Below are 13720 nucleotides of genomic sequence, written 5' to 3'. Positions count from 1 at the left end.
AGAACGTAACGAGCGGGCCATTAGGTGACAAGAACAAAGGTGTCTAACAGTTGCGGAATCGGTGGACGTACATTTTGTAATTAAAATACGACAGGGCCACTTACAATAACATTTTCTAGATATACATTTGCGGGCAAAGAGTTACGAGTCCCATTTATACCGGCGCCATTTTGGGCGAGGCCGGGCAGGTCCAAGATATAGTCAAAATGTCTCCACCAACCATCGGCCAGACCAGAACCCCTTTCGGCCCTTTATGTTACAAGATGGTGTCTTCCATTCAGAAAATATTGGTGGCAGCATTTTGAAAGGAAACAGAAACAGCCGTTCTCCTAGTGAGTTTCACATTGTTACATTTAGGAAGAATGTTGAAGAGTAGTATGTGGAAAATCTGAAGCCATTTTTCTACAAACTCTCAATCAGACTTGGATGGAAAAAAAAACCTGAAGAATGTACAAACTGAAAACCAATTTTTGTCTGTATAGCACCAACAGTAACGCTTGAGTCAGCTTTGTGTCAAGCCGCCATTTTCATTCAATCAATAGCGTCCCCCTGCACACATTCAGGGACCTGGTCGTGTCTTCAGATGAAACGCATTGTAGGAAAAGAAGCAGAAAGGAAAAGGAAAAAAGTTCCGCCGGACCTAGTGAAGCTGCAGCAGGTGCAAATAAGCTTCAGACAGTCTTACAAGCACTGCTCAGAACTCTCAACTGAGGCACTCAACATCCAGGACTTGCCATTCGGATCTTGGCGCCTTGTATTTTTGTTTTGTTTTTGATGGAGGGGAAAGAACAAAAAACAGACATTGAAAAAGGCTCAACAGTGCAGGGCGCCTTGTGCTGGTTCCGACCTATTCACACATCGGTCCGCTACTGACATCACCTCATAAACCAACGGGGCACCCCACGCCGACTTTCGGCGCAGCATTGTAGGATGGCCACACCAGTGCGGCAATTTGCTGGACACCACCTCGGTGCCATCCAGATCTCGACGCGTTCATTCATTCAATAGCGTCCCCCTGCACACATTCAGGGACCTGGTCGTGTCTTCAGAAGAAACGCATTGTAGGAAAAGAAGCAGAAAGGAAAAGGCAACAAGTTCCGCCGGACCTAGTGAAGCTGCAGCAGGTGCAAATAAGCTTCAGACAGTTCTACAAGCACTGCTCAGAAATCTCAACTGAGGCACTCAACATCCAGGACTTGCCATTCGGATCTTGGCGCCTTGTGCTGGTTCCGACCTATTCACACATCAGTCCACTACTGACATCACCTCATAAGCCAACGGGGCACCCCACGCCGACTTCCGGCGCAGCATTGTAGGATGGCCACACCAGTGCAGCCACTTGCTGGACACCACCTCGGTGCCATCCGGATCTCAGCGCGTTCGAGTCACTGTGCCGGAAGAGTGACCGGAACTCAGCTGAACACGCCGTCTTTCGGCGCAGCATTGTAGGATGGCCACACCAGTACGGCAATTTGCTGGACACCACCTCGGCGCCATCCGGATCTCGGCGCGTTCGAGTCACTGTACCGCAACATTGACCGCAATTCAGCTGGACACGCCGTCTTTCGGCGCAGCATTGTAGGATGGCCACACCAGTGCGGCAATTTGCTGGACACCACCTCGGTGCCATCCGGATCTCGGCGCGTTGTGCTGCCTTCGGCCTATTCGCACATCGGTCCGCTACTGACGCCGCCTCACGTGCCAACGGATTTTCTACGCTTTTTGTAGCCCTATGTCGCATAACAGGTCATGTGACTTGTTTATAAAACTTTTCATTGGTTCATTTTACTTTTGGTTTCCTAAAGATGGAAGGCTTGGTCATATGACCTAAAAATAACACTTTTCATTGGTTTAGAACATTTTTTTTTCCCAAACGATGAAAGCCCCACCTTGTTTCTGGATCATTCAGACTGAAGCTGGCGTCAGCATGAGAGCACCACCATCTCTTGGCTCCGTCGTGGTCATTCCGCGAGCAATCATGTCAGCCGCTCCCCACCGGAAGCCTGCGGGAGTCGGGGGCCCCCAAGACTTTTACACAATCTTCACGGCTGAGGGGACGCTTTTCGAGAATGGAGCCCAAGCCCTAGCAGGCAAGCGTCCGACTTCCAAGGTGTCCCAGGGCCATTTCAGTGGACCAGGCCCAAAACCGAAGAGCCGTCCGCCATTTTGACAGCCATGTGGCAGCCGCCTATCGCTGCACTGCAAGAGTGGGAGCAACTCCACAACATGGTGAGCGAGACGCTGTGGCCGCAAGAGCGAGCGCAACTCAGCTAGATGGCCGCCACCTGGGGAGGCCCGTTCACGCCGCCTCCCCCCCCCCCCCCCGGGCCGCCGCACGCCAATTTTCGGAGCAGCATTGTAGGATACCAAAACCAGTGCGGCAGTTTACTGGACATCACCTGGGTGCCTGTCGTACATGTTGTGTCAGCCATGTGACACTGGACACAGACCGCTACTGACGAGGCCTCCCCCCGCACCACCCGGGACGCCCCACGCTGTTTTTCTGTGCTGCATTGTAGGATCCCTAAACCAGTGCGGCACCCAGGCGACATCACCTGGGTGCCGTCCAGAACTCTGCACGTTGTGCTGCCTTGGGACTATTCGCACAACAGACCGCTACTGACGAGGCCTCCCCCCGCCCCACCCGGGACGCCCCACGCCAATTTTCGGAGCAGCATTGTAGGATCCCTAAACCAGTGCGGCACCCAGGCGACATCACCTGGGTGCCGTCCAGAACTCTGCACGTTGTGCTGCCTTGGGACTATTCGCACAAAAGACAGCTTCTAACCATTGTTGCTTTTTGTGTTAATAAATGTTTAAATGTTTTTAGTTTTTGTTCTGTTCATTATCGTTAAAAGTTAATAAAGTTTTATAACCTTAATTTGTTGGAGTGTTATCTATTTTTTGAAAAACGGGTGAATGGGGCCTTGAATCGGGTTATTGTCATGTGTGGGCTTTGGAAGTGTGCTGCTGCAGGATCGGACATTTCAAACTCAAATGCACGTTCTTTTTCTTACCTTTCCGAAGCATGGAGCGCAATAGCAGGCAGAGAAAGGGTGATGCACGTGTTGAACACTACCTGACCTGGCAAGTTGCTGGCAGTGCCCCCCCGCCCGCTCCTGAAAGAGGGCACACACACACCGCCGCCCCGAGTACTTCACAAATCTTTAAAAGACCATGCGCTTGTTCATGAGGCTTAAATGGTTTATCACCTCTTCTAGAACCCCTACATCGACCCTCTGACGTTTCATGGAAAAATTACCATGTAACACAATACCAAGCCCTGTCAGCTGAAACCCCCAAGGAATCGTGGGGCATATTATCAAGGGGGTTTATCTCCGCTTTTTTGGCTTTAAAAACCATGAAAGCGGAGATAAAATTATTTCCCTATTATCAAACTGTCGCTAACACCAGTTAGTGACACCTAAAAGGAGATAGCGACCATCTTGGGCCCGGCTTTGCATGTCAGTGATACTTATCACTAATGACATGCAAAGTGGCGTGCCAAGATGTTAGCGACTGGAAACAGTCCCTAACATCGCTACCTTCTATTACCAACTTTTGGAGATATTCGCGCTAAGCGCGAATATCTCCAAAATCTAACACCTGCCCTGAGCAGTTCTTAGCCATGTTATCCAATGGGAGGTGGATAACATGGCTAAGAGCATTAGGTCGATAATACATGAATATCGCTGACTTTTCTGCGATAATAGCAAGGTTTATCTGCGATAAAAATCGCCGATGTGCGGCGATAATTTTTGTCTCTAAACAAGTTATAGACAAAAATTATCGCTAGTTGTTCGTAATATGCCCCCGGGTTTTTGCTTGCAGAAATCGGGAGGCGGGAGACTAGCACTGAAATCAGTACTCACACGCCTGAATCAGGAGGATTGGCATGTCTGAATTCTCTACAGCTGGGGCCATAAACTACATCCGCAGGGGTAGGTGATAGCCTGGGACCAGCCTGGCATCTAAAATGGCTGCCGTGCACGACAAAATTGTGGCATTCGAAAAAAGGCAAGATGGCGCAGCCGCTGGAAGAGATATATCAACATATATCAGCCTCCTCAGCCACCCTCAGGAAACATAGGGGATTAGGATATGTCTCCCGCACCCCCTTATACCTAGTACTTTAATTAACGAAGCACAAAATGGCGAATTCCCGTTTCGCTACCAGTTTGCGGCCCAGTTCGCGGCCCGTGAAGCGCTTCTACCGTGAAAAATCATTTTATTTTTATTTTCCCCACGGGACCCTTTAATAACCCCAACAACATTCCTAGGGGGTCAAGAGGGGGATACCTTGCCCCCTTTCATTAAATTCCCCCTTAGTTTTTCACCTTTTCTTCTCTCTCGATCCTACCGAGAGACAAGATGGCGGCCGCTCCGGACTGTCACGCAGCAAAAAAAAAAAAAAAGCTCACGCACAGCCGCTGGAAGAGATGTATCAACATATATCAGCCTCCTCACCCACCCTCAGGAAACATAGGGGATTAGGATACGTCTCCCGCACCCACTTATAACTAGTAATTTAATTTACGAAGCACAAAATGGCGAATTCCCGTTTCGCTACCAGTTCGCGGCCGCGCTTCTACCGTGAAAAATCATTTTTTTTTTATTTTCCCCACGGGACCCTTTAATAACCCCAACAACATTCCTAGGGGGTCAAGAGGGGGATACCTTGCCCCCTTTCATTAAATTCCCCCTTCGTTTTCCACCTCTTCTTCTCTCTCGATCCTACCGAGAGACAAGATGGCGTCCGCTCCGGACTGTTTAGAATGTTGACAGACACCGGAGAGCCAATCAGCTTTCTGCGCGCAAAGTTCCGATAAGCGAAAAGTAAGCGGACCGGATCGCTGCCCAGAGCGCTGTTACAGATATATATCTTGGTTTGAACGTTAATTTCTCAAAAACTACTGGAGCACATATATTGAGACCTAGCAAAGGCACATCGGGCTAACAGTCCCTACAATTTTGCCAAGTTTCGTGCAAATCCATTCAGCCGTTCGAGCTAAAAGTGAGTCCAACCGCCCTATGGAAAAATGAATGGGAAAAACGCGTTTTGGGACCCCCCTTTTTTCTCAGCCCCCCCTTGACGAAACCCCACCAAATTTTCAGGGGCTGCTCAGAAACAAAATGTGCCATTTTCCTGAAAATTTCAGCCGATTCCGTCCACAAACGCCAAAGTTATTAGACATAGAATTTTCAAAAGTCCCATAGGGAAAAAATTCTAACTATATATACCTACTGGCGATAGCCAGTAGGTAATATATATATATATATATATATATATATATATATATATATATATATATATATATATATATATATATATATATATATATATATATATATATATATATATATATATATATATATATATATATATATATATATATATATATATATATGTATATGTATATATATATGTATATATATATATATATATATATATATATATCTCTCTCTCACACGTACAGTCCGGCGCGATCCTTCCCAGGTTGAACAAAAGGAATCACACAGGAGCCGTGGCCTCTATTTCAGTGCAGATTTATTGCAGACACAAACGTTTGTGTCTGCAATAAATCTGCACTGAAATAGAGGCCACGGCTCCTGTGTGATTCCTTTTGTTCAACCTGGGAAGGATCGCGCCGGACTGTACGTGTGAGAAATTTGGGGGTGGCTACCCCAGCCGTGAGCCCGCCGAATCTGAGGCTTGGGATCAGCTACAAACTCTGTGTTAATATATATATATATATATATATATATATATATATATATATATATATATATATATATATATATCGAATCCACATTTCCCTAGTGCCTCCTCGCACAATCAGGATCAAAGACACAAAATATGCTGGTGCCAGATTTCAATTTTATTTATTTTTCTGGGCTGGAACGGTGCATGCCTCAAGACGCGTTTCGAACACGGGGCAGTATCCTTGTTCACTCAATAAACGGGGAAGCATAGTCATTCAATTTAAACACCCATTTGGCGCCAACCAGGTACGTTAATTAACATCATGGACATGGAAAACATACTTTAGAAAAACAGACTTTATTTTTTTGTTGTGTGTTTAAACAGAAAAGAGCCATTTTACAATGTTTTCCAATTCTATGTAAATAACGTACAGCTATGCAAAATATAAAATATCAATCACCTGAAGGCTTTCATTATTAAAAGAGATTATAAAATGCATAGATAACATATATAAATAGATGTGATTTGATGTATATGGGACGCTATGTAGATGGAAATGCCCAGAGTCAGGTTCTATGGGCAATTACTAATCCAAAAATAATCCTACCTTTCTTGTGCAAAATAAAGAATAGTTGTGCAAAATTCGCAAGAATGGAACAAAGTGCCAGTGCAACAATCACTGTACAAATACGCTGAGAACACGAAGTGCCGTGTTCTGTGTGCAACCTATTATTCAGGAAAATTCTGATGCCTAGTGCAAAATATAGTTGTGCAAATACGCTGAGATGGATCATAATACAGGTGCAACAATCACTGTACAAATACTCTAGAAAGAAGACCTGAATATTTACATTATGGAAATGAATTTAATCTTCTATTAGATGGCAATGGCAAAAATGGCTAAAAAATCTTCTCCTAAAATGAATCAACATGTACTCCTATGGCGCCTCTCTTGTGAGAAAAACTCATATAGTTACCTCGAATAATAACATGTGCAATACCAGTGCTGAAGTGCTGAATAAGTGCAAGAGAGAAAAAATGAGAAAAATGAGTGATAATAATAAAAAATGAAAAAAATTAGGGAAAAAGAGACAACGAAACCCCTTGTATGCAAAGTATATATACATGCATCACAGTGGGGATGACTGCGTATCTACGCTCTCTAAAATCACGTCAACTATCGTTCAGTTAAACCAAAATTGAAATTTCTAATGGACCGAATATAGTATGTACGTGATCCGAGACTATAAGTGCAAACCTCAATATTATTATACTCAAAAAGAGGGCTGGATACTAACACATATCACAAAATTCTGGCCATGTGTACACAATTATGTCGACATAGGTGGAAAACATGGGATGATAGCAGGGAGAGGAAATCATCGCTGGTTCATTACACTACATTTTTAAACGTACACAGCAAACTCTGTACGGCAGGTGTAATGGGCTTTGAGAGCAATAGGATCATTAGAAAAAGGGGTCACATAGGAGGTGGTGTTTATGCCGAATTTACAAGCTCGGCATGAGCTGCATTTGAAAAAGCCTTTGCGTGGCGACAACCAGTTCCCAGTAGAAATGGTCTCTGGACTATTCTTCACTAGCTCATTACGCATGGAATATGCTCTCCTGAAAGTAACTGTGGGGTGGTGGGGATTACCTCTTTCAATGTTTGGTCAGTAAGGATGATAGGCCATTCTTTTTTGATGTTTTTCTTAATGTGCTTGGCATGTCTGCTGTATCCAGTAATCAATCTAATTTCCCCTTTGCTGTTTGGACAAGCATCTACTGATTGTACATTCCTATTGGGGTCCAAGAGGGATGAGCGACTAAAGGCATTCGCTTTTTTCATGGCTATCTACAAGCGACTGGAAGTACAACCTCTGGCCTCTAGTCTCTCCTTAGCCTCCAGTTGATGGTGCTGTCTAGCTTCAGTAGTTCTGCATGCTCTATATATTCGTACAAACTTACCATATGGAATACTGGCTATGGTGTGTTGGAGATGGTAACTGTCTTAATGCAGCACGGTATTCCTTGATGTTGACTTCCTGTATAGACAAGTTTCAATTTTCCCATCAATTATTTGGACTTGAATGTCAAGGAAGTGCATACCGATATGGGAGTTTACCTCAGCTCCATCTTTGAAAATGCAAATGCAGTAATAATTGATATTTTAAACATCAACAGTTCAAGTAAGGCAATAATTGCAAGACTTCAATGTCAAGTTTAACTCAGTGATACTCAACTTTTAGTACTTTTTCAAATAAATGGCTAAAAATATCTCCTTTAAACTTGACACAGAATTCATGAGACAAATCCCAATTATGTATTGCTGCCTCTTATACAATTCAGGAAACAGCTGTGGCTGATTGTCATTCAGCAAGTGCCCAATATTAATAAATTGCTTAGTGCAAGGGCGGAAAATATTTATTGAAACATCAAAACCTCTTAATAGAAGATAACTATAAGCTTCAATGTCCGACTGAATTCAGTGTTACTCAACTTTATGTAATTTGGCACAAATAAATCATAATATACTTTTCCTTTGAACTTGACATACAATTAAAAAAAACACTCAGATATACATTGCTACCTCTTCTACAATTCAGAGCGCTCTAGTTAAAGTGCTGAGTTCTGCTGTTATTCTGCAAGTGCTAGTGTTGATAAAGTGCTTGGTGATATTTACAATATAAGCCTTGAATATCACTTCTATAGTAAAACCCCATTTCCTTGTGTTACTTAGACCATTTCCAAATAGTGATCTTAGACTAATACACACTTTAATTGATCTTAAAAGTGTATTTCCAGCCATAATGGACAACATGATCTCCTCAGGCCCCTAGTACTCTGTGTGTTATTCTTGGCACCCTAAAATCTTTATCACACCGGTTTTTCTGCAGAGTGTTAGGAAGGCTACTTGTGTAATGTGTGTCTAACAAGTCTATGTGCTACTTATTAAAAAGTTACCTACTCATGGCATGAATCTCTTTGTATGAGGTAAGTGCTCTGGGGCAGGTCTAATAGAGGCATGTGTATAGTTCTTCATCAATATTGAAGCTGTTAGGCTCATTTCTGCCCAACTCCAAAATGTAAAATGTCTCCAGTTTCCTAGGTTCTTTCTCTCTATACCCTCCTCTCTTTTTCTTAGGGTCTTGGGCTATACAGCTATACCTAAGGTGCATGGGATCACTTCGTTGGTATCTCTCAAAATGTATGGCTACGGGGTAGCTATGGTCATTATTATTGATGGCACAAGTATGTTGTAAACTCGCTTGTGCACTGGCAGAGTAATGCTTTTCACAGGGGCATTTAAGTGTATATACAACGTAGCTGGATTTGCATGCCAGATTTCCCCTTATCTTTATTTCTTTGTTGAAAGCTGTGGTCACTGAGGTTAGATTTTCACCATTCTTGAAGGATTTACATTTTGAGCACTTCCTCAACCTGTTCTGAGTGCCAAGCTATGTTCTGCTAATATTGTGTGAGATGTAATCACTCTTAACAAAATAATCTCTTAATGATTTAGATTAAGGGCTTTTCAGGGTTTAGGGGTGGGTGAGGGCATTGAGTGGCAAAAGTACTCTTAGGGTATAGAGTGGGGGAGGCTATTTGGTTAGTAAGGGTATTTTTAGGATTTATGGTGGGTGAGGGTATTTGGGTGGCCAGGGTATTTTAAGGGTTTAGGGTTTGTAAGGGGATTGGGTGGCAAGGGTATTTTTATGGTTTAGGGTGGGTAAGTGTATTTGGGTGGAAAGGGTGCTTTTAGGGTTTTGGGTGGGTGAGGGTATTTGGGTGGGAAGGGTATTTTTAGGGTTTGGGCTGGGTAAGGGCATTTGGACGGAAAGGGTATTTTTAGGGTAAACGATGAGTAAGGAATCTTGTGGCAAGAGTGTATTTAGGGGTCAGGGTGGGTAGGAGTATTGATATATTTAAGGTTTAGGAGGTTGATAAGGTATAAATATATATGTACATATATACACACATGTATATATATATATATATATATATATATATATATATATATATATATATATATATATATATATATATATATATATATATATATTAACTCGAACACTTCACACATCAGGAAGATGACCAGGGACACTGCAGGGCTTCTCACAGACAATTTATTCAGGGTACATGGGCAGACCGGTTTCGGCTTGTGCCTTCTTCGATGCCGTAGTCCTTAAGCAACGATAGCCTCCACTTAACAGTTTTTATGGCTCCTCCTTCCAAGTGGCGGCAGGGCTCACCTGCAGCATATTCCCTCTGCTCGCATAGAATTTTGGGGACTACCAGTCCCAACATGCAGCGTGCTTGAGAGTACCGATGCAGGCAAGTGGGGCTTCGTTTAATTAAACCACAGTGGTAGTTGGTTCAGTCCCGTACTTTCTGCCAGAGCCTCAGAGGTATGGTTGCAAAAGCGCAGACAAAGTACGGCGTCTCTCCGCACCCTCTGCGCCCGATGATCCAAATTGCAAAACAGTTCCTCTGAGGTTTCCAATGGCGGACCGTGGTGTTTCTCCGACCCCTCTGTAATTTCAGTTCAACTTCCAAATTACCCACGGTCTCTTGTTGAAAGGGTCCCTCGTGCACGTTTGGAAACCGTGCTAAAATTAACTCGAACACTTCACACATCAGGAAGATGACCAGGGACACTGCAGGGCTTCTCACAGACAATTTATTCAGGGTACATGGGCAGACCAGTTTCGGCTTGTGCCTTCTTCGATGCCGTAGTCCTTAAGCAACGATAGCCTCCACTTAACAGTTTTTATGGCTCCTCCTTCCAAGTAGCGGCAGGGCTCACCTGCAGCATATTCCCTCTGCTCGCATAGAATTTTGGGGACTACCAGTCCCAACATGCAGCGTGCTTGAGAGTACCGATGCAGGCAAGTGGGGCTTCGTTTAATTAAACCACAGTGGTAGTTGGTTCAGTCCCGTACTTTCTGCCAGAGCCTCAGAGGTATGGTTGCAAAAGCGCAGACAAAGTACGGCGTCTCTCCGCACCCTCTGCGCCCGATGATCCAAATTGCAAAACAGTTCCTCTGAGGTTTCCAATGGCGGACCGTGGTGTTTCTCCGACCCCTCGGTAATTTCAGTTCAACTTCCAAATTACCCACGGTCTCTTGTTGAAAGGGTCCCTCGTGCACGTTTGGAAACCGTGCTAAAATTAACTCGAACACTTCACACATCAGGAAGATGACCAGGGACGCTGCGGGGCTTCTCACAGACAATTTATTCAGGGTACATGGGCAGACCGGTTTCGGCTTGTGCCTTCTTCGATGCCGTAGTCCTTAAGCAACGATAGCCTCCACTTAACAGTTTTTATGGCTCCTCCTTCCAAGTGGCGGCAGGGCTCACCTGCAGCATATTCCCTCTGCTCGCATAGAATTTTAAGGTTTAGGGGGTTGATAAGGTATAAATATATATGTACATATATACACACATGTACATATATATATATATATTCACTGAAAACACCATAGGTTATAGACCATACATAGTTAGGAATTAGCATTTACAAAACCTTATTTTACTCACACAAAACCATTGAAATTCGCATATATAGTTAGTTGCACTAACTATATATCGCGCACCCGCAATCCACTGCTGATGATGTCACATATTACATCATTCATGACATGGTCAGTGACATCACTGATGACATCACTGATGACATCTCAAATGACATCACTGATTACATCACTGATGACATCACTGATGACATCTCAAATGACATCACTGATGACATCACTGATGACATCTCATTTGACATTACTGATCACATCACTGATGACATCATTAATGTGATAATACGATGAACCTCTTCAGACTCTAATATAACCTTAGATACACTCAGTGTAAACAGACACTCACAGACTGTCACTCATCCATGGAGTTACTCACACACCTAGTCAGTCATGCAAAGAATCAATCACACCTCCATTTCCTCAACTATACAGTTATACACACCTTACTTATTCAAACATATACTAACACATATTTACTCTCTTATACAATCCCTGATACAAGTTCACAATGATCCATACAGCCACTCGCACATTCACTGGCTCTTATGCACAGTTATTTATATATGTCAACTCTCACATGTACTGTGTTTTACATATGTACTTACTTTGACATGTAGCACTGAGATATCCATTCACTCACCAATACACTCATGCACACAGTCAACCGCCCATACAGCTGTTTCCACATGCACTTTTGAACCCATACATCTAGTGAATCAACTGCTCACACATCTATGCACAGAGTCATACACCTCCCAGCCACCCACACACACACTCAGTCTCCCATACAAATACTTGGGCAACCAATCAATAACCCATATAGTTACTCATATAGCTACTGATCAACACATGCAGCAGTTTACAGAGCAACAGACATAATGATGCACAAATTAAGACAGTTTAGTCACTAACCCATGCACTCAGTGAGACACATTTAATCACTCACTCATACAGTCAGTCATGCACCTACTAAATCCTTCATCCAGACACTTATACATCCACTCATTCTTCAATATGTAAGACATATTTTAACTTCACAGAAACATACAGTCACTGGATGTTGTCATCAGTGATGTCATCAGTGATGTCATTTGAGATGTCATCAGTGATGTCATCAGTGATGTCACTGACCATGTCATGAATGATGTAATATGTGACATGATCAGCAGTGGATTGCGGGTGCGCGATATATAGTTAGTGCAACTAACTATATATGCGAATTTCAATGGTTTTGTGTGAGTAAAATAAGGTTTTGTAAATGCTAATTCCTAACTATATATGGTCTATAACCTATGGTTTTTTCAGTGAATTTTCAAGGTTTTGTAAATGCTAATTCCTAACTATATATGGTCTATAACCTATGTTTTTTCAGTGAATATATATATATATATATAACATTTCTATGGCAAAATGAAACCCCTCATTTTGTTCCTTTTCAAATTAAATGTATTAAGTGTTACCACTTTATTCCAATCAAGATGACTTCAGGTGTGCCATACTTTTGTAATAAGTAAGACTGTTAGCGTTCTAGTTGTTCTTTAGAACACTCTGGGACATTCTGTCATTGGGCTATAGTTGGGCTACATCTGGCTGATATTTGGGCTACATTTGGGCTCTTTTGTCTCTGGTGGCCATCTTGGTAGACTGCATATCAGAATTTTTTTTAATGAAATATAAGAGGATTTGAGAAGTCATTCAAAATGTACCCTAATTTTTCTTTCTTCAGCACTAATCATAATTTCTATGGCAAAATGAACCCCCTCATTTTTTTCCTTTGCAAATTAAATGTTTTAAGTGTTAACACTTTATTCCAATCAAGATGACTTCAGGTGTGCCATACTTTTGTCATAAGTAAGACTGTTAGCGCTCTAGTTGTTCTTCAAAACACTCTGGGACATTCTGTCACTGGGCTATAGTTGGGCTACATCTGGCTGATATTTGGGCTACATTTGTTTTTTTTTGTCTCTGGTGGCCATCTTTGGGCTACATTGGGCTACATTGGGCTACATTTGGGCTCTAACATATATATAGCCCAATGTAGCCCAATATATATTTTTCAAAGTTAATTTTCGTAAAAACCACTAGAGCATATATCTTGAGACATAGCAAAGGCACATCAGGCTACCAGTCCCTACAATTTTGCCAAGTTTTGTGGAAATCCATTCAGCCGTTCGAGCTAAAAGTGAGTCCAACCGCCCTATGGAAAACTCAATGTTAAAAACACGTTTTGGGACCCCCCTTTTTTCTCGGACCCCCCTTGACGAAACCCCCCCAAACTTTTAGGGGACGCTCAGAAACAAAATGTGCCATTTTCCTGAAAATTTCAGCCAATTCCGTCCATCAACGCCAAAGTTATTCAACATAGAATTTTCAGAAATCCCTATTCAAAAAAATCCTAACTATATATACCTACTGGCGACCGCCAGTAGGTAATATATATATATATATATCTTTCAACTTACCGTCTAAATACTTAAATTTTTAT

General features: G+C 42.7%; 1 protein-coding gene across 1 annotated transcript in view; it reads left to right on the top strand.

The window, feature by feature from the left end:
- The window catches only part of HMGCS2 (3-hydroxy-3-methylglutaryl-CoA synthase 2), a 64525-nt gene that overhangs the window by 16111 nt on the left and 34694 nt on the right, over window positions 1-13720 (top strand). The window lies entirely within an intron of this gene.

This window comes from Lissotriton vulgaris, chromosome 1_1 (assembly GCF_964263255.1).
Source record: "Lissotriton vulgaris chromosome 1_1, aLisVul1.2, whole genome shotgun sequence".
Lineage (NCBI taxonomy): Eukaryota > Metazoa > Chordata > Amphibia > Caudata > Salamandridae > Lissotriton > Lissotriton vulgaris.
This window is presented reverse-complemented; position numbering and strand designations above follow the sequence as displayed.